Genomic DNA, 21771 nt, shown 5'->3' on the forward strand with positions numbered 1-21771 from the left:
TGTCTCGCGCTCTCTGGCTGGGCCAATGGGGATATCTGCAGTCGAGAGGCCAGCATCGTTGGAGTGGTGGCGCAGCTGTTTCCTCCGGTAGGTGTTCCGCTGCCATCTTGTGTGTGGCTAGGACTGGGCTTCTTGGAGGTTGGAAACTTACTTAGCGGCTCCAGGTGTGGAGGGGTCCTGAGGGAGCAATGGAGGCGAAGAGGGGTCGGAGGGAATACACCTGGTGCCTTCCTCACTTACTTGAAATGGAGAGGTTTTCTTGGGCTGAGTCTCAGCCCTGGCTAGAGAGAGTGATGAATGGTGGTTCTGGTGGGGCGGGGGAGATCCCAAGCTTTGGTTTCTTCGTCATTGTGAGGGCTCTGCTGCCTTAACACTGATTCCTTGGGTGCCAGAGAGCTACACCCATAATCTTTGTCTCGGAAGACTGACCATCAACTCTCCTAAGGAGGTTGTCTGATGGATTGATTCAGAAAGGAAGAAGGCTGGTTATTAATAGAAGGGGAAAGAGGGAGATGCCTCACCACTATCCTCAGGTTAGCAAGAGACATCTTTATTGTCTGTCGTTTGCGAGGGAGTGACTGCTAAAGTGTTGGTTCTTGTCATTAGTTACCCTCTGACTAAGGCCATCCTTTGGTAATAGTAGGCGTCTAGTTCTGCGTTTGGGCAGTTTTATATATTGGTATGCAGCCAGCATTCCTGCAGTGGTCTTTTTTTAAATCTAGAAAGTGGTGGTCTTTGCAGAAACAGGGGAAGTGAAGGAAGAACTTTGGCAAATCTTTGTTTCGCTGGTTACGATCTGTTGAAGCTTTAGGAATTTCTTGGTCTGCCTTGACTTGCTTGGTTGCTTTGTCAGGGACAAGGAGGCGTTTGTAAGGAAAAGCACCTTCTGAGCTCTTTATGGGGTGGGAGGAAGAAAAGAATTACCTCCTTTTCCTGATCTTTTTTTGTTTGTTTTTTTTTTAATCGAAGTAGAAAGCACGCATTAGCTTTCATTTTGGAGGAAAATTTATCATATCTGAAAACCTAGCCGATAAAAGGCTAATATTTTTGATGAGAAGTTTTGACATGCATTAGACCAAAGCAGAGATACTTGCCTTACTGCCTTGGGTTTAGTTTTCCAGTTACCCAAGGTTAACTGATGACTCAACCTAGTCAACAGCAGTAAAACAATGGAATGATTAAAAACTAATTTTCTTTTTAAGACTTGCTTTTTAAATCTTAAGAAGCCTAAGTTTCAAGAGTTCAATAATTTAGTGTTGAGTTGATGGCTAAGGTACTTGTTAATACCAGCTATCATAAAGTAGCTAAGAAAGATCAGTGGCTAAAAAACATAAAGAGCACGTAATGGCAGCTCAGTACTGGTTTGCCGAAATTTTTGTATAGCATTCTCATGTAATAGCATCTGGTATATGTTCAGAAGTATAATTGTTGAATGAATAAATAAAATAATGCAGTAATTGGAAGGTGTGGACATACATTTCTTTTTAGCCTAACTGAAAAATAATTTTTTAACCTGCTTTCTAGAATACTTGATTGTCAGTTCTCTGAACTAAATTTATTTGTTGCTTCCAGTTTATGCATACAAATAATGTTATGGAGAGGTTCATAATCCTTTTTTGTGAGGTCTTTTTATGAAATCTTAATACAGAGAAATTTAGAAATGAAGATGAGCCCTTAAGTAATAATGCTCTATTTGCCATTTTTTTTGAAAGCAGTTTCAGTAAATGAATACCAAACTTACCAGTGCTTTAGATCTCTTCTGCTTAAGAATTTCTAGTTTCTTTTTACCACTGCTTAAAGTCAAAATACTGCACCTGTAAGTTTACTTTATTGCTTGATATGTTCTGTAATTTTTAAATAATGAACTAGATAAGTATGAGATTTTTCTTTGAAGAATACAGTTCTCTAAATTTCATAATGTATAATTTGAAGATCCTTACAGATTTTTTTAAATAGTACTTTTGCATGAACAATGCTAAGTGATTTTAAGTACAAGTGATTTAACTTCCATTGGTATGTTAAGGATTATTTTTCGGGGCGCCTGGGTGGCTCAGTCGTCTGCCTTCGGCTCAGGTCATATCTTGCAGTTTGTGAGTTCCAGCCCTACGTTGGGCTCTGTGCTGACAGCTCAGAGCCTGGAGCTTGCTTCGGATTCTGTGTCTCCCCCTCTTTCTGCCTCTCCCATGGGCATGCTCTGTCTCTCTCTCAATAATAAATAAACATTAAAAATTTTTGGGGCGCCTGGGTGGCGCAGTCGGTTAAGCGTCCGACTTCAGCCAGGTCACGATCTCGCAGTCCGTGAGTTCGAGCCCCGCGTCAGGCTCTGGGCTGATGGCTCAGAGCCTGGAGCCTGTTTCCGATTCTGTGTCTCCTTCTCTCTCTGCCCCTCCCCCGTTCATGCTCTGTCTCTCTCTGTCCCAAAAATAAATAAACGTTGAAAAAAAAAAAAAATTTAAAAAAACATTAAAAATTTTTTTAAAAAAGGATTTTCATTGCAATCTCATTATATATATATATATATATATATATATATATATATACAAGTGTAGATTTTTTCCCCATTATCAATTGATGCATGCTGTTTAATTAGAAAAAATGTAGTAACACCTTTGAAATGAATATGGTATTTTGTGGCAGAATATAGAGTAAATCTACTTATCTTCATAAAAAATCAATAAAAACTGCTCTCAACCTGTTTGGAGTTACTGCATTTGATATTTTAGAAATCTAAATGATTTTATTAGTGAAGTTTTTGGGGTGTAAGCACTTTTAAATAAAAATAACACTTAAAATATGATAGATTTTTCCACCTCATTAACTTAAAAACCAAATTTGCATGTAAGTCATTTCTGTTTAAAATTATTTTTGAAGTACTACTTGAAATACCTTTTTATGCTTTGCAGTAATTTTGATCATACAAATGTTACTTTGGGGGAACATTTTGAGATTAATTTTCAGAAATATTTCTATATTCCTCATTAATTGGTGCATTTTGCCATCACTTTTCTAGTCTTTAACAAAATGGTTCATTATGGGGATAAATGTGACTAAAAATAAAAAATGATTTAAAACCGTATGAAGATCAAAATCACCATTGAAGTTTGTGGTGTTCTGTTAATCAATGAAATGATTGAATGCCTGAGTCATGAGGATGACCGTTAACTACAAAAAATGCTTGTGAGATAAAACATGTGGGACATTCAGATTATTTCATTTAAAGAGAAAATGTTTCTTTTTAAAAGGAAATATTTGAAGTATAATATATTTAGCCTTTTTTAAAAGAAATTGAAAAACTATAATTTTGCCTTTACTATGACTTCTCCCTTTGTAATAATCTCATTTGTTTTTGCTGTTTAAAGTATAATTTTTGTGGGGGCACCTGGGTGGCTCAGTCGGTTGAGCACCCAACTTCAGCTCAGGTCACGATCCCACGGTTTGTGAGTTCGAGCCCTGTGTCAGGCTCTTTGCTGATGGCTCAGAGCCTGGAGCCTGCTTCGGATTCTGTGTCTCCCTCTCTCTCTGTCCCTCCCCCACTTGGGCTCCGTCTCTGTGTCTCAAAAATAAATAAATGTAAAAAAATAAAAATAAATAAAAAACTATAATTTTTGTGCAGATAAGCCATAATTCTATGTCAAATTCTATTCTTTTAAGCTCTTAGCACTCATTTCTCATAGAGTTTTGGACAGCTAGATCTACTCAACTTGTATGCAACTCAACATCTTTTATGTTTCCTATCTTGATTAAGGGTGTAGTTATCTTCTGAGTGGATCAGATTTAAAACTTCAAATTCTTGGGGCACCTGGGTGGCTCAGTCAGTTAAGTGTCCGACTTTGGCTCAGGTCATGATCTCACAATTTGTGGGTTCAAGCCCCACGTCGGGCTCTGTGCTGACAGCTCAGAGCCTAGAGCCTGCTTTGGATTCTGTGTCTCCTCTGTCTCTGTCCCCCCCCGCCCCCCACATAAACATTAAAAAAATAAATAAATAAAACTTCAAATTCTTCCCTCTCCCCTTTGCCCAACTCTACAATCTGTAGCTTCAACCTCCAAAATCACTTTCCTCTTTTTTCTACTTTCATTGCCACTGCCTACCGTAGGTCCTCTTTTTCTTAACATTTTATATGCCACTGTATTTTTGACAAAGCCTTCACTTCTCAACTTGGAATTTGTATTAGTTAAGATGTATGTTTGTGACATTCTATATGTATGTACTGTGACAACCTAAAAAATAATTGTGGCCCCCAAGTTTTTTAATAAAGTTATTTTATTTTAAAAAATTACAAATTTCTTTCATATCTAAAAAGATGAGCTAATTAGGTTGCTTTGCTGCAAAAAATTGTGGGGAGTCTCCAAGATCCTTCTGACCTGTTGCTCTGCCACTTCATCCTTCAGCTCCATCTTGTGGATCAAGATGGCTGCTTCACTTCCTGCCATTTTTATGCCACATGCTTAGGTTAAAAGGCTGAAAGGTATAATGGTAGGAAACACAGAATATTTGCACATGGGGGTTGGAATAGGATTTTATCCTCTAATTTTTAAAAAGCTATATTGTCACAAATTTTTAAGTAACAATTTCAGTGAGAATGTCATGAACTTTTGATGATTCTGTTTGGTTCCTACAATTAGATTTGGGAGGAATAAGGTGTGTAGCTTGTGATCCTCAACTATCACTTGCAGACTTGGGGACTACTTTATACTTTCCTTTTCTCTGTAAAAACGGTTCTCACTGCCTTCAATTAACCTTTGAAAGTAATGGATGCCTAGCTCAACTTCCTCTTTGGAATATAGACAGGTTTAATTTAGTCACAACCTCTTCTTGCCCTGTACTCAAAGTCTTCATTTAAGCATGTTTTATATTACCTTGTTTCTCACACGCTGTGACAAACAAAATAATTCCTTGGAAAGCAAGACTTGTTCCTGAGTCATGAACAAGTTTGCATGCAGTTGGTATTGGATGCATGTTTGCTCATTTGAAGTATATTTCATATTTCAAATAGGATAAAAAATTGGATGGGAAGGTCCATGGTGGGCCTAGCTTGCTTTACATGTAAAGTAGAATCTATACCTTTGGAGGATGTACTGGTCTCTTACAAATCAACAAATAAGAACATCAATACCCTGACAAAAGGAGCAAAGGACATGAACTCATGATCACAAAATAACAAGCACAGATGGCTTACGTGAAAAATATTTAACTTGTAATTAGGGAAATAAATCTTTACATAAGCAATTTGTAGGGCACCTGGGTGGCTCAGTTAAGTGTCTGACTCTTGGTTTCTGCTCAGGTCATGATCTTGCAGTTTGAGTTCGAACCCCATATCTGGCTCTGTGCTGACAGTGCAGAGTCTGGTTGGGAGTCTCTCTCTCCCTCTCTCTCTGCCCCTCCCCTACTCACCCTCTCTCTCAATAAACAAACTTTAAAAAAATTTAACAAGCAGTTTGTCAGAACGCATTGAGACAAAACTATATATACTCTGACCCTTTGTAAGGAAACTTCTATGGAAATGGAGATGGGGTCAAAGCTTTACAAACACAGTGTAACTGTATTTGGGAATAACTGGAGGTAAGGAATAACTAATGGTAGAAGAATGGTTTTATAAATTATTACACATTCATCATGGTAGACTATATTTCAGCTTGTTAAAAGTATTTTCAAAAGGTGTTTAATGATACAGGGTACTTAATGATGTTGGAGAAAGGTCACCATTTTGTGTTAAGTGAGAAAAGTATAGAATAGTAATTGAGGAAATGAAATGAGATACCACTATGCAGCCTATATAGAATGGCCAAAAAAAAAAAAAAAAGGAAGGAAGGAAAAAAAATAGCAAGTGCTGGCAAGGATGCAAGGCAACAGGATTCAAATCTTGCTGGTGGGACTGCAAATACCAGTCATTTGGAAGACAGTTTGGCAGTTTTTAGAAAATCAAACATGCCTTTATTATGAGACCTGGCAATCTCACTTCTAGGTTGAAGTCATCTCATTTCTGAGTTCTTTTTATTTCTGATTTGTTGGGTTCTTTCAAGGGTGTCATCTTTTCCTTAATGTAATGTTATATGGCTCATTTTTATGTTTTTTTTTTCTTATAACAGTATGTATTTATAGCATAGTCAGTTTCCCTGTGTATTTATGTTATCCTGCACTAGGAAGAGGTTTGTTTCTGTATTACATTGCAAGGATGTACTACTGCAGTTTTAAAAAACCCATTCCCCAATTAAGAGACATCTGGGTTATTTCCAGTGTTTAGTGGTTACAAATACAACTGTTATAAATATCTGCAGAGAAGTGATTTTAGGTTTCATTTCACTTTTCTTGAGAAAAGCATAGAAGAGTCCTTGGGGAAATGCAAATTAAAATCATAATGAGACGCCATTACATATTCCATATAATGGCTAAAAACTAAAATGCACACATTTTCTCTAAGTATTTGTATGTACAGATACTCAAAATGTATAAAACATGAAAAGTTACCAATAACACCAAAAATATCAGATGTATTAGTTATATATGGGCTCAAGTTAATGAAAAAGGTTTTCGGATTTGTGTATACAAAAGGTAGAGCTATACAAGTTATTAATAATAAAGGGAATTAATAAATGAAGAATTTAAAAAACAATAATCAAGGGAAGACCAAAGATACATCAGATAAATGCAAATTTTAAAACAGGGTTTTCATCTTGGTATCAGACAAGGCAGGATTTAATTCAAAAAGCATTAAAATAAAGGATATTGTCCAAGTTAAGGGCTACATTCACAATTAAGATTTTTTTTAAATGCCTATTTATCAAATAATACATCAACAGCTTTTATGAAGTATGAACTATAAGGGATGTGAGGAGAATTAGAAATCTGCTAATAGAGGACTTTCACACACCTTTCTAGTACCACTAAGTATATTGTAGGGTAAATCTCCTAGATTTATATCAAAGTTTGAGTCCACTAATGGAGAATACATCTTTTCAAGTGCACAGGAGACAGTTTAAAAAAATCTGCTATATTAGACCACAAAGAAAACCTCAGTCCCCCCCCCCCCCCGCCCCAAAAAGTCAAACTTTTGATCACATGCAATAGAACTGGAAGATAACTTTTAAAATAAAAAATAACACATGACTAAAGGTGTCTGTAGGACTATGGTAACTTTCTAAATCCAGATCTCACCATACATTCTTTAAAAACCATACAGATCTATAAAGAGAGCAAATAAAACCACCACCATCCTTGCCTAACTAATTTCAAATTATGGGTATGTACGGAAGTAAATGCTGAAATGCAGCAGAGTGAGCTCTGGCACCCATGCTGAAGTGGCAAATGAGGTTGACACTGCTGAGAACAGGAAAAGGAAGCAAGATCTAGAATCAGTAGAATGCAGATAAAATAACTCCAGAAAGTGAAAGCCCTACCCTAAGGAAGGAAATACTAACAAATTTGAGACCTGTTAGATAAAAGGAAGGGACTTGAAAGCTCATGGGACCAAAGAGGCAGTCTGAGAAAGGTATTGCTTTTGAGATAAGAGGAGAGTTGGAAGGGACACTATATACGTGGAGACCTGGTGGTAAGAGTAAGAAAAGATAGTAGAAATTAGGGATCTTGATGAAAAAGAAGATACATCAACCACTCTCACCCAAAAAGGAATCATTGATTTAAAAAACTGTACTTTATCAAACCAACAGAAGGTGCTGTTGAACTAGAAAATCTAGTAATCTTTCTAAATCCCTCACTCCTGTCTATATGCTATTGTTAATCTGGTTTAGGAAAATTAGAACATTTCAAAATGAAAATATACTGGCACATAACATCCATATAAAGTTATTATAAGTAGAAAACATAAATTTTGAGTCAGAATATTTCAGCTGATGAAAAGTCTCTCCCAAAATATTCAACTATAAGAGCTAAAGAAAACCATAGCACAATACTCCTACCTGAATTAAATATCCACGGATAAGCATTTGCAGAGATAAAGTTCAAATACAAATTCAGAATCCCAAAACAAATGGACAAAAAGAGGAAGATGTGAAAAGTGAACTTTGCTGATGTGAAATTTGCTGAACTGAGGAAATAAAATGAAGAAAAATCATCTTTTAAAATGAAGCTAAAGTCCAAGATACCTAAGGGAGAATAGAGTTCCTGAATGTAAGAGATATTGAGGAAAGACTTGAAGATAGCCAGAAGAAGGAAAATTAAATGAAGAAAGAGAAAGAGCAAATGATACAGACAATATGTAAAAATTAGAGTTCTTAGGAAGAGAAGAGCAATAGCAGAACTAATATTTAAATTTCAATCCATGAAAACATTCTGGAATGAACAGAAGACTCAAATTGAAAAGGCTCATTGTGTACTGAAAAAATTGATCTAGAATGGTCAACTCCAAGGCATATCCTAGTACAACTATTGGACATTCAAGTAGTGAAAAATTCCTCTAGGCTTCCAGGTAGACAGAAGACATTAGGAACAAATTTCTCAAGAGCAACATACAAAGCAGAACAGGCACAGATTGTTAAAGTCTATGAAATTGTAAGTCGGGGATTTTATAACTATGACTCCATCCCAGAAAAAGTGAAAACCATGATAAATTCCATACACTAAAAAAAAGTTACATGATGAAAAGTATCATAAGCAACGTAAAAAGACCAGTGACAAGGTAGGAAGAAATAACTGAATTTACATCACAAAGAGCTGATCTCCTAGCTAATCTCTTCTAATAACCTAGAAGTCAGAGCAAATGACTGGCAACCCAATAGAAAATTGGGCCGAAGATACGAGAGGTCACAGAAAAAGAAATGCATCTGACAAACACACAAAAGATATTTAACTTCAGTCATACTAAGAGAAATATAAATAAAAGCTATACTAAGGGGTGCCTGGGTGGCTTAGTTGGTTAAGCGTCTGACTCTTGATTTCAACTCAGGTCATGATCTCATGCTCAAGCCCCAGGTCTGGGTCCTCTCCGAGCTTGGATCCTGCTTAAGGTTCTCTCTCTCCCTCTCTCTCTGCCCCTCCCCTGCTCGTGTGTCTCCCCCCCCCCCCCCCCAAAAGCTATACTAAAAATTATAGCTACACTCAAGCCTTTCTCACCAAAATCCAAAGTTATATAATATGTTCTGTGGATTGTGGGGAAACAGGCACTTTGATGAATTGCTGGTAGGGATACAAAAGCACAAATCTTGGGAGGGAATTTGGCAGTATCCAACCCGTGTGTATAGTATACATATAGTATATGTATACTAAATTACACGTGCATTTACTTTTTGACCTGGGCACCTAACTTCTAGGAATCTGTTCTAAAGACACAGTGACATAAAATATAAACTGGCATTTGTATGAAGTTACTCACAGCAGCATTACTTGTATTAGCAAAAGATTAGAAACAACCAAAATGCCTGTTAATAGGGGACTAGATAACTAAAGTACATTCAATAGTGGAATAATCTCCATTCCCCTTCCAAGTTGCTGTTTTCTCCAGAAGTCATAAAAGAGAGTGTAGAAAGTCTACATGTACCAACATTGAATGATCTGCAGAATATATTATGAAGTAGAAAAAACCCCAAAGGCATGAAACAATATATAATCTATAGGTAGAAGGAGGGAATGTGAAAGGTGCCAACAGCGGACGAGAGATTTCTCTGTTACTTATATAGTTTTGACCTTTGAATCATGTATGTTTACATATTCAAAAATTAAATTAAAAAAGTAGAACTGAAGGCACCTGGATGGGTCAGTTGGTAAGTGTCTGACTTCAGCTAAGGTCATGATTTCATGGCTTGTGAGCGAGCCCTGAGTCCGGTTCTGTGCTATCAGCTCAGAGCCTGGAGTCTGGTTTGGATTCTGTCTCCCTCTCTCTGCCCCCTCCCCCATCTCTCTGTCTCTCTCTCTCTGTCTCTCAAAAATAAACATTAAGAAAAAAAGAAGAACTAAAAGAAAAATTTAAGAAGGAATGGAAATAAATTTACATAACTGTATAGCATTTTGGTGTCATAACCATACAAGAAAAGGAACAATTTCTAGTGACTTTAGGACCTAGATTTAGCATTATTATTGTTATATTGTTATTTTTAAAGTATTTTATGTATATTATTGGCCAAAATAGATGTAAAATATTGATAATTGTTGAACAAAACCACAGAAGTTCGTTAAGGCTATAAATTAAGAAAATGTAGTCTCAAAATTTCTTTGACAGATTGAGCAAAATGGAAGCGAAATACAAAAAAAACACAGGACAGCTACATAACAGAGTACATGTTATATGGCACTGTGTCAGACACTATATATATATCATTTGACTCTTGCGTATACCTATGGAGAATCATGATATTTTATCCCTAAAAGGTTCAGAGAGGTTACGTAATTTGCTTCAGATCAGACAGTTACAGAGTGGGAGGTTGAGATTTAAACCCAGATCAATGTGATTCCAAAGCCTGTGCTTTTTCTACTACATTATTGCAGGATTTCAAATATTGAGAAGAAAGAACATCAGGAGCTAAATGTTCTATTTAAACCAGTAGTTGCTGCTCAGAAAATACATTAATATGCAGACCCTAAGTCAGTGGTTTATATGTTCTTCATGCAAGAGCAATGCACTAAAGGAGAGAAGTGTAAGTTTTCTCTTATTTCTGATGGGGAAATGTAAACACACATACACATATATCCTTATATTGATGTCGAAGATAAAAATTTTGTGAAAGTTGCCATCAATGACTGAAATTAATAAAAGATGCAAACTAAAAGTGTGGGAAGTAGGAAAGAAAAACTCTAGTAGGCATGGATTTTCATGATGCTGTTAAAAGCAAAAAACCCTTCAAAGCTTCTTTTTGTGATATTTAAAAGCTCTTTTAAGCTTTGCACAGCCTTTTTATAAAAATTGGCCTCTAGGGGCAACTGGGTGACTCACTCAGTTAAGCGTCTGACTCTTGATTTTGGCTCAGGTCATGATCTCGTGGTCATGAGATTGAGACCAGTGTCAGTCTCTGTGCTGGACCCTGCAGGCATGGAGCCTGCTTAGGATTTCTCTCTCTCCTTTTTGTCTGCCCCTCCCCCCACTTGTATGCACATGTGTGCATTCTCTCTCAAAATAAATAAATAAAAACATTTCTAAAAATTGGCCTTTGAGATACTAGCTTAAGTAAGTTATGTTTCCTGTGGAAGATGAGGGCTAATGGATATATTTTGGGGGTGCTAGGGCTCCCCTTCTCTAAGCCACCCCCTCATACCACTACTGGTTTCCCCTGATGATAAAATATTTTCACTTAGTTCAATGCTACTTTCTAAAAGTTCTGGCACTTGAAGTAATTGGGGTAGAGGGATTTTCCTGTTTTAATTGGTTTATCTATATATGATTATGGTGGAAATTTAATTTGTAATTCTATATACCTGATAACAGTAAGAAAATATATTGGATTTGCTATAAAAGTTTAAAAATTAATTTTGAAGCTTTTCTTTTTGTCAGAAGCTGTGTTGATCAGTGACTGGTGAAGACAGAAAGTTGAAACCGATTTGCAGATGATATACAACTTCTAAGGTAAGCTAATATAATGACTCAGTCAAGAGTATAAATGTTCTTCACATACTTGAAGATTACAGTAACACACTAAAATAAAACTATACAGGAATATATATATATATATATATATATACATATATATACATATACATATATATATATATATAATATCCTAATTTAAATTTTACAAAGCAATTACAGAAATATTAAATAGATTTCCCTTTCTGGCAGCATGATAGACAAGAGTTCTTGAATTCGGCCCCCCCCCACCAAAGATGAAAAACACTAGATTTAATATTTAAAAAACCTTCATTATGAGTGGATGAACCTATAAGAAAATAAGGGAAACTTTTTGTGGCTTGAAACAGAAGAAGTACATCCTGTGAGGTAAGCAAGTGCTGAAGTCACTGAATACTCTGGTGATATGCATGGATTCCTGTTAGTATAGAAAGTTGTGTATGGTGAGGGATGGGGACAGGGAAAAATTCCTTGGGTTCTGTAGAGTGTAGGGGGCCTGATCAGACACCATCTTGGAGAGGCATAGAGCTCTGGGTGGAGTTAAAATCTCTCCTACTGGGGCACCTGGCCGGCTCAGTTGGTAGAGCATGCAACTCTTGATCTTAGGGTTGTGAGTTCAAGCCCCACGGTGGGTGTAGAGATTACTAAAATAAAATAAATAAACTTTGAAAAAATAAAATCAAATCTCTCCTACTACTTCCTGGTTACCGGCTCACATTCACTTGGATTTGAGGCCTTAATTTATAGTATTTTCATGGTCCCTAAATACTTATTTTCACAGTCTCCCACAAATGGAGAATTTTAATTTGAAATGGACCTTGGTCTCTAATACTTTTCAGTACCTGACAGAAACAACTAAAAATCTTCCACAGAGGGAGTTATAAATGTTCTTGACAAACATTTGTTTGTCAGAGTATCATTATTAAAATTCTAACAAATAAGCTGTTACACATTTTTTTTTTTAAGTTTAGTTTTGAGACAGAGAGAGACAGAGCATGAATGGGGGAGGGGCAGAGAGAGAGGGAGACACAGAATCGGAAGCAGGCTCCAGGCTCTGAGCCATCAGCCCAGAGCCCGACATGGGGCTCCAACTCATGGACTGCGAGATCGTGACCTGAGCTGAAGTTGGACGCCCAACTGACTGAGCCACCCACGCGCCCCAGTCTTACACATTTTTTAAAATCACAAAACATGAAGGGAGAAAATCAAAATTCCATGAGCAAAGAGCAGAAACCACAAACAACCAAAACAAATCTACACAGGTTTTTCCTATTAGGAATATCCAAGGGGCACTTGGGTGACTCAGTCAGTTAAACATCTGACTCTTGATTTTCACTCAGGTCATGATTTCACAGTCATGAGAAACTGAACATGGAGCTTGCTTAAGATTCTGTCTTGGGCGCCTGGGTAGCTCTGTCGGTTAAGCATCCGACCTCGGCTCAGGTCATGATCTCACCATTCGTGAGTTTGAGCCCCATGTCAGGCTCTGTGCTGACAGCTCAGAGCCTGGAGCCTGCCTCAGATTCTGTGTCTCCCTCTCTCTCTGCTCCTGCGCCACTCATTCTCTGTCTGTCTGTCTCTCAAAAATAAACATTTAAAAAAATTTTTTAAAGATTCTCTCTCCCCCTCTGCCTCTCTTGCATGTGCGTGCTCCCTCAAAAAAGAAATACCCAATACATAAAATAAATATTTAATATTTAATACATAAAGGAGGGATGCTAAAACATAAAGAGTAATAGAATTAAAAAAAATTTTTTTAATGTTTATTTTTGAAGGAGAGAGAGACAGCATGAGTGGGGGAGGGACAGAGAGAGAGGGAGACACAGAATCCGAAGCGGGCTCCGGCACAGAGCCTGATGCGGGGCTCAAACTCACGAACTGTGAGATCATGACCTGGGCCGAAGTTGGACGCTTAACCGACTGAGCCACCCAGGTGCCCTAAAGAGTAACAGAATTTAAAAGTGACCAGGCATGTTAAAATAAGAGCCAATTAGAATATCTGAAATGAAGGGCACCTGGGTGGTTCAATCGGTTAGGCTCCTGACTCTTTAAAAAAAATTTTTTTATGTTTATTTTTGAGACAGGGAGAGACAGAGCATGAGCAGAGGAGGGTAGAGACACACACACACACACACACACACACACACACACACACACACACACACACACACACAATCCGAAGAAGGCTCCAGGGGATTGAACTCACAAGCTCTGAGATCATGACCTGAGCTGAAGTTGGACACCCAACCAACTGAGCCACCCAGGTGCCCAGGTGCCCGATTCTTGTTTTCAGCTCAGGCCATGACTCACGGTTCGTGGGCTTATGCCCCACGTTGGGCTCTGTGCTGACAATGCAGAGCCTGCTTGGGATTCTCTGTCTCCCTCTGTCTCTCTGCCCCCTCCACTGCTCACTCTCAAAATAAATAAACTTAAAAGAATATCAGAAATGAACGGTATAATAACATAATTTAAAGATTAAATGGTACGGTAAATCAGCATATGAGGTACAGTTAGAAAGAAACTGCATGGAAGACCATACACAGAGAAAAAAGTTATAGAAAACGAAAGATTGTAAGGTGATCTAATCAAAAGTTCCAGAAAGAAAACATGAAAGGTTACAAGGAACATTAAAAATATTCTTTTTATCCCTGTATTTATCAACAGAAACAGAATTAATTTGGGTAGGAAAAATTTGTCAAAATGATTTTTTTAATGAAATATCCAAGGCTCTCTTTCCCCTTAATTGAATCAAGGATGTTGCTATCTTAGAAATACCATTTGCATCTAATTTGCTAAGTAGCTGAGAAAGAAAGTACATTTTAAGATATAAGAGAAAATAGACACTGGGCCACCTGCTCCCCATAGGTCTCGGCTCCCAGAGCTGGGCCAGACCTTGTGGCCATGGGGCTTCTCTCTCCTTTCTCCCCAGCAGAGACCAGTGACTTGAGAGCACTTTCCAAAACTTCCCCTGTCTCTCAGTGTGAAATGGAACCTCTGACACTCAGGTGTGGCATCAACAAAGTCAAATATAGCAGCACCAGTCAGAAATAACAGGAATACCTCTGTACTCTTCTTAACACAGGAAAAGACAAAAGAAAGAGAGAGGAGATGTGTTCATAAGAACAGACCCATGTGCTATGAAGAAAGAAAAGTATGCCAGAGAAATGAGGGAAATGATTGGCATTTCAGTTATTTTTCCTCTCCTTTACTGGAGAACCTGATTGGCTTTCAGTCATTCCTCAACTACAAAGAATTCTCACAAGTGTCTCAAAGAAGCTTCTAGAAACCCAGAGGAGTCCAAACCGTTAGATTTCTGCTAGCATTTGTTGCTAGAAATGCTAGCTGGTTTGTGGTACTAAGAGGATCATGAAAGAATAGGATAGTTAACAGGGTGTGGAGCCAATGCAGACTAACATCAAGCAATGCTCTAAAGGAGGCAGCTATAACTAAGGGAATTATTGAGTGATAACTATTATAAATGGAAAATGAAAAAAACAATATTTGTTAGACAATATCAGCACCATTCAGTCCTGCCAGTCACCCAGCAAAAACATTCAGCCCACTTAGCAGTTGTGTGATATCACAGGCTAAATTCCGTGTATTTGCTATGAAAAGAAAAAAGACAAAATATATCCAAAATATGAAGAGTTGTGAGGATATCATTTTATAAGAATGTATGATTAGCAATATTGAGCAGATATGAACCTAGAATTAATGAACAACAATGAAAATAAAAAGTCTAAATAAAGAACTTTGTGGGAGGCAAAGAATTCCTTTTTTGTTGTCAGAGGAATGGTTATTAAAAATAACTTTTAAACCAGTATTTATGTCAAAATTCTTGATGATTCTTGATTGTGGGAGTTAGCCAGAAATGAATTAAAACTATTCATAAACTCATTTATTCAGAAAATCTCTTTTGTGGTGCACATATCTTCACAAAATAAGCTCTTCTGGTGAGATGTTTTTAAGTATAAAAGATCAAAATTACAGTAATTTTGAAATCACAATTAACCAAATGTTGTTTCAAACGTAATGCTGTACCAAACCAAATAGCGGGTATTAGTAAAAATGCGGTAGGATTTGAACCCCGCTGATACCACTGACAAGTTGGCATCTAAGTCAAGCTTGCTATTTATTTATTTATTTATTTATTTATTTATTTATTTATTTATTTATTTAGAGAGGATGCATACAAACGAGGAGCAGAGAGAGAGAATCCCACGGGGGGGGGGGTGGGGGGGGGCAGAGAGCCAGGGAGAGAGAGAGAGAGGGAGAGAGAGGGAGGGAGGGAGGAAGGGAGGGAGAGAGAGGGAGGGAGGGAGGGAGGGAGAGAGAGAGCGAGCGAGCTAGTGAGAAGCGGGGCTCACTGGGGGGGGCTCGTGCTGTCACCGAAAGCAGGACTGGAGCTCACAGAGGTGGACTCCGACTGGTGCTCAGCCAAGGTGGGACTTGAACTCACCAACTGTGAGATCATGACCTGACCTGAGCCGAAGTCAGATGCTTAACAACTGAGTCTACCCAGGCGCCCTAAGTCAAGATTTTAACTTTCAGTTTCAATTTCCTTATCTGAATCTGCTATAGTAAAACCATTCACTTTATATTTCTTATCTTTAAAGTGGAGCTACTAGAATCATATTTCCTTTATGTTCTTTTCAAGGCTTTTATAGAGAACATATATATGGACACTCTTTGATATTATAAAATGCTATATAAATAATGATGAGTGTTAAATATTTAGAGGTTGTTTAAATTTGTATCCACTTAAAAACAACTTTGCAAATACTTTGAGGTAAGCCATTTAATTTCTGGAATTTAGGAATATAAACTCAAAAAGTATAGTTGTAATCACTAATTTATGTATCTTTATTGTGCTTTTTACTTAACTTTTGTGGCAGACTATTGATGGTCTATCCAAAGTCATACCAAACCTCATATTTTCATGCCTTCTTCCCGTGATTGAAGCTGCAAATGTCAGATGCTCATTTTTTCTAGGCTCCTTTGCTCTTAGGGGTAGTCATTTTAGCCTTTTCAGACCAGTGATTTGTAGAATTTTTTTGGAAGATATCCTGAATGTATTTTTCCTCCTACATTTTTGATTCTGTATTGAAATGGAGAAACCGTCAATCTTTCAGTAGTTGGCATAAGAATGGCTTTTGTAGAAAACACTGGATTTGTTTGGAAGAAATGCCTTGATAATTCATTTGTGATGAATGTTGAGTCCACAAGGGGCTTAACAACTGTCAGAAGATGATTGTTAAATTGCCTTAAGTGTGTCCTGTCAATTGGAAGTGACTGTTTTGTTGGTGTCTAGGATGAGTTATGTATATAGATTTGGAAGTAGACCCTGGGACGGAAATAATGAAAATAAAAATTTGAAGGGCACAGGGAAAATCCAGCAAGAAGGGAATAAGAACTCTGGAGAGATATTAGATGGGACTTTCTATATGAAATACTGTGTGTTATGTAACAGTGACTCTAACCCTGACCCCACAAATAAAAACTTCTGAAAATCAGGAAATCCTTGGTGTACCTGGATATGGGGCCAAAACATGTTTGACCAAGTGTGCGGAGAACAGCTAATATCTGGGTTTCCTCTACCATCGAGATGATCTCTCTAAATGCCTCACTATTTATCTTCACTTTTTCCCTTACCACTGGCTTTTTTTCTGATTAGGGTATTTCAGTTTTACCTCTCTACAGGTTTCTTCCGGACAACAAATGTATGCACCTAAAAAACCAACAACCTTCCCTGCTCACCATTCCATCTCAAAACCTTATCCCTATATGTTTCCCTCTTTCTGTTCTTTTTTACATTTTATTTATTTTTATTTTTTTTTAATGTTTATTTTTGAGAGAGAGACAGAACCTAAGTGGGGGAAGGGCAGAAAGAGAGGGAGACACAGAATCCTAATCAGGCTTCAGGGTCCAAGCTGTCAGCATAGAGCCCTACGCGGGGCTCGAACTCACGAAGCTTGATATAATGACTTGAACTAAAGTCAGAAGCTTAACTGACTGAGCCACCCAGGCGCCCCCTCCCTATGTTTCCCTCTTAGCCATGTTTTTTTTTTTTTCTCTCTCTCCTAGCTCTCTTTCCCTTTTCCTTTTATTTCTTCTTTCATTCCAGTCTTCAGGTTTTTGCTAAAACATTTCCCCTTGCTGGAAATATCTCCCCCCTCCTTTTTATTTTTTTTAAGTTTATTTCTTTATTTTGAGAGAGAAAGTGTGAGCTGGGGAGGGGCAGAGGGAAGAAGAATCTCAAGCAGGCCCTGAGCTGACAATGGGGCTTGAACTCTCAAAACTGAGATCATGACCTGAGCTGAAATCAAGAGTCACACGCTCAGTGGACTGAGGCACCCAGGCGCCTGCCTCCTTTCTATCTTACTATCCAAATGCTAGTAATTTTTCAAAGTGCCTCTAAATTCCCATTTCTTGCATTAACTCTTTACCTTTTCTCACTAGGTATGATCTATATTTTATCCTATGATTCTTGGTCCCTTGATTATTTCCTCTTCCTTTTACATTTTCTTTAGTCTTTATATTTTGGTGCAATTATTTCATACAGATGACTATGTTTCGCCACCCCCTTCCCCCCAAATTGTAAGCTCCTTGAAGGCAGGTCCTTTGTCACAGACCTCTTTTGAATTCTTTAGAGAACTTGGTACTACAGTAGGCTTATAAAAATACCAATAAAGAGTTGTTAAATTTAATCAAGTAGTGGAGGATTAGGCTATAATGTGTAGTTAGTTTGAAAACCAGTTGTGTGTCTAAGTCCTTAGACTCACTGATAACATTGTATTGAAAATTGACAACTTTTGGGGCGCCTGGGTGGCTTGGTCGGTTAAGCGTCCGACTTCGGCTCAGGTCATGATCTCACGGTCTGTGAGTTCGAGCCCCGCGTCGGGCTCTGTGCTGACAGCTCAGAGCCTGGAGCCTGTTTCAGATTCTGTGTCTCCCTCTCTCTCTGCTCCTCCCCTGTTCATGCTCTGTCTCTGTCTCAAAAATAAATAAATGTTAAAAAAATTAAAAAAAAAAAAAGAAAAAGAAAATGTGACAACTTTTGTTTGTGTTTATCAGCTATGAAAAGCCAAGATCTTTATTTAGGAAAAAAAGTTTATTACTATTAGATGATCATTTTATAGCTTCTTTCAAAGGACAACTAGCACCATGAGTTTTTAATCCTAATTCATGCTTACATTATCCCTGAACAAATTTAAAAAACATTATAAGGGGACACCTGGGTGGCTCAGTTGGTTAAGCATCCTACTCTTGATTTCAGCTCAGGTCCTGATCTCACAGTTGTTAAGATCAAGCCCTGCATCAAGCCTGTTTAAGATTCTCTTGCTCTCCCTCTACCACTCATGTGTCACTTGTTCTCTCTCTCAAAAAAAAAAAAAAATTATAAAATAGGAAAGGAAAAAAACGAAACAGCATCAACCTGACTGTCTGCATATGGAGAAATGGTTAAATAAATTGTGGTGCACGAATATTAAGAAATGCCATGTAGGGATGCCTGGATGGCTCAGCCTATTGAACATCCAGCTTCAGCTCAGGTCATGATCTCACAGTTCATGAATTCAAGCCCCACATTGGGCTCTCTGCTGTCAGCACAGGGCCCACTTCGAATCTTCTGTCCCCTTCTCTCTCTGCCCCTCCCCTGCTTGTTCTTTCTCTCTTAAAATAAATAAATAAACCTAAAAAAAATATCATGTAGCTTTTTGAAAGGAATGAAGTCTTTTTACTAAATCTGACATGTAAAGAAACCAGGATCTACTATTAAGAAACAAAAATAACTTACAAAGCAGAATATATGGTATGATACCATTTTTTAAAAACTGTATATATACTTAAACAGATTATGTCTGGGAAAAAAATCAAAGAACAGAACTAAACTGTTAACAGTGGTTAACTTTGTAGAGTGGAATTAGAGAAAAGGAAGACAGGAGATCTTCAAGCAATAGAGAAGCATGTAAAATAAAAAGGTTTTTTTTCTACAGGGAGCATTTATTTTGAAATCGAAATGCAAAATGAAAGATACATTTTAAAAGAGTCAATAAAGCAAGAAAAGTACACTAGTTTGTTTCGTAAAACAAGATGCAATTTTGTGTTTGCGTTTATTAACCATATTCTTCTTTTATAGTTATTAATAGATTATAATAATTTTTCCTACTCTAAATCATGTTTTATAAGTCTTCAGTTATGGTAATGGAATCCAACTAGAATTACTGAACTAATTCTATAGATATTTTCCTGTTCCAGTACATTACCTGAATATGTTTTACCACAAATGCTGTGTTTGTTTGCAATAAATGGCCATGTTTGAATCTGAAAATTAAATGTCTTGTTCAAGATTTTCTGTTACTTTACCGAGGCTACTTCTTTCTTTGTCTTTTCTGTGTTCTTTTTGGAGCCTGTTTTTCTTCTTGTGAGCACCAGCTCACAAATTGTACTTTGAAAGATTTGTAACAGTAATAATGTGATTTTCCAACGTAACATTTTTGTGTAGTTCTGATTTCAGTAATTTGTAGAAAAGTGAGTTTGTAAAAGTTTGGAAAATTGGGAGATGATATGCCTTATAAAAAGAGAATGTGTGTCAGTTCTCAATTGGATGGGAGTTGTTCTCTTATGGTAAAGGTATATTGTGTTTTTAACTAATTCAAATAAGAACTTTTCACAGAAGTACCAACTATGGAAAAAAATAGATCAGCAAAGAAGGGCAGGAAGATATGAGAATTATTACCATTTAACTGGTTATAGCGCTAAGCCCATTTTTATTGCTTATGATGCTAGTTATCTATTGTATCTTAGGATTTCATCAATTCTTTCTTACCTCATCCTTTGTTATTCCCTAAATTGGGAAATTGGAAGAAAATCATAGCATGTATTTCACTTAGTGTGGTTATATTTTTTGGAAAGAAGAGGACTTGTAACTATTAAACTTAGAGTTTGGTGTACATGAATTATAACCTTTAGCTTTTATTCTTACTAGATATGTTTTTTTATAAGATCAATTTTTACTCTGCTCAAAGGCATATTCTATTATTCCACCTCATTCTCTTCAGATGAACTTGAGTCCTTTTCTGAGAAAATTAAAGTAAATGTGTGCTCCCTAACTTCATTCCTCTTTACCATGACAGTTTCTTTATTCAAACGTTATCTTTCCTTCCTATTTTAGAAAAATATGTGTCATTCTTCTTGGATATTAAACTTTTCACTTACATTTTTGATCCTTTCTTTCATTGTGAGCTCAAGAATTTCATCCCATTGACTGTCCCCCTCCTCTCCTGCATCTTCCTCATATCTGTCCCACTCAATCTACTGAGAATTCAAAGTAAGAAAAAAAAAAGGCAAACAAAACCCCCTTTCTTTAGACCTTCAAGTTCTCCTTCCATTCTTCACCAAACACCTGGAAACAGTATTATGTGCTTGTGCCTTCAATCCTTAACCTCATATATTCCTGATTTTGTCCTTGACTGTTGTGTGTCAGGCACTACTAAGACTTCTGCCTCTCATCCAGTCTTCTAGGCAGGGTAGTTGGGCCATGCTACTTGGATCAGATGATCAGTTTCCCTGGAAGACTGTCCTCTGCCTGCTTTATGCTGCAGTATGCTATGGTGGTCCCAGCCTGGCTTTGATGTCTCTATCAGCCTATGTCTTTAGGATTTTAGGGGAATATGAATGCTCTATAGCATCGTACTGTGAATGCTTCACATTTTTGAAGTTCTCTTCTTTTTTTTTTTTATATGTTTATTTTTCATAGTGATTTTAACTTATAAAAGAAAAATATTCACTGTTTTAATTTTTATATGTTTTATTTTTTATATTTGAGAGAGAGAGAGAGAGGGAGAGAGAGAGAGTCAGAGCATGAGTAGGGGAAGGGCAGAGAGAGACAGAAGCAAAATCTGAAGTATGTTCCAGGCTCCAATCTGTTAGCACAGAGCCCTACATGGGGCTTGAACTCACAAGCAGCGAGATCATGACCTGAGCCAAAGTCGGACGTTTAACCGACTAAGCCACCCAGGTGCCCCCAAGTATGCCCTGTTTTAAAAAGAAAGTTTTAAAAAGCAAGTTCAAGGCTTCCAGTCCAGAAAAGATGATATAAAATCCATTTCTCCATATTAAGTACAGCTATACCCCTGGAAATAACATAAGAGGCAAATAAGAATTATGAAAGACAAAAAAAAAATTTTTTTTGATGGGGCGCCTGGGTGGCGCAGTCGGTTAAGCGTCCTACTTCAGCCAGGTCATGATCTCGCGGTCCGTGAGT

At 37.3% G+C, this 21771-nt stretch overlaps 1 protein-coding gene across 5 annotated transcripts in view; it reads left to right on the plus strand.

Annotated features, from left to right (window-relative positions):
• Nucleotides 1–20: 20 nt before the first annotated feature.
• Nucleotides 21–21771, plus strand: part of CAB39L (calcium binding protein 39 like) — a 135092-nt gene continuing 113341 nt past the window's right edge. Inside the window, exons 1-4 of one of the 5 annotated variants that reach the window (XM_047865291.1) lie at nucleotides 250–533; nucleotides 10436–10584; nucleotides 11436–11507; nucleotides 11721–11876. The gene's annotated coding sequence lies outside the window, so the exon portion shown is untranslated. Of the gene's footprint in view, nucleotides 88–249; nucleotides 534–10435; nucleotides 10585–11435; nucleotides 11508–11720; nucleotides 11877–21771 lie in introns of those variants that run through there. The other 4 variants (XM_047865254.1, XM_047865273.1, XM_047865263.1 and 1 more) reach the window with 4 other exon arrangements.

The sequence above is a fragment of the Prionailurus viverrinus genome, chromosome A1 (assembly GCF_022837055.1).
Source record: "Prionailurus viverrinus isolate Anna chromosome A1, UM_Priviv_1.0, whole genome shotgun sequence".
NCBI lineage: Eukaryota > Metazoa > Chordata > Mammalia > Carnivora > Felidae > Prionailurus > Prionailurus viverrinus.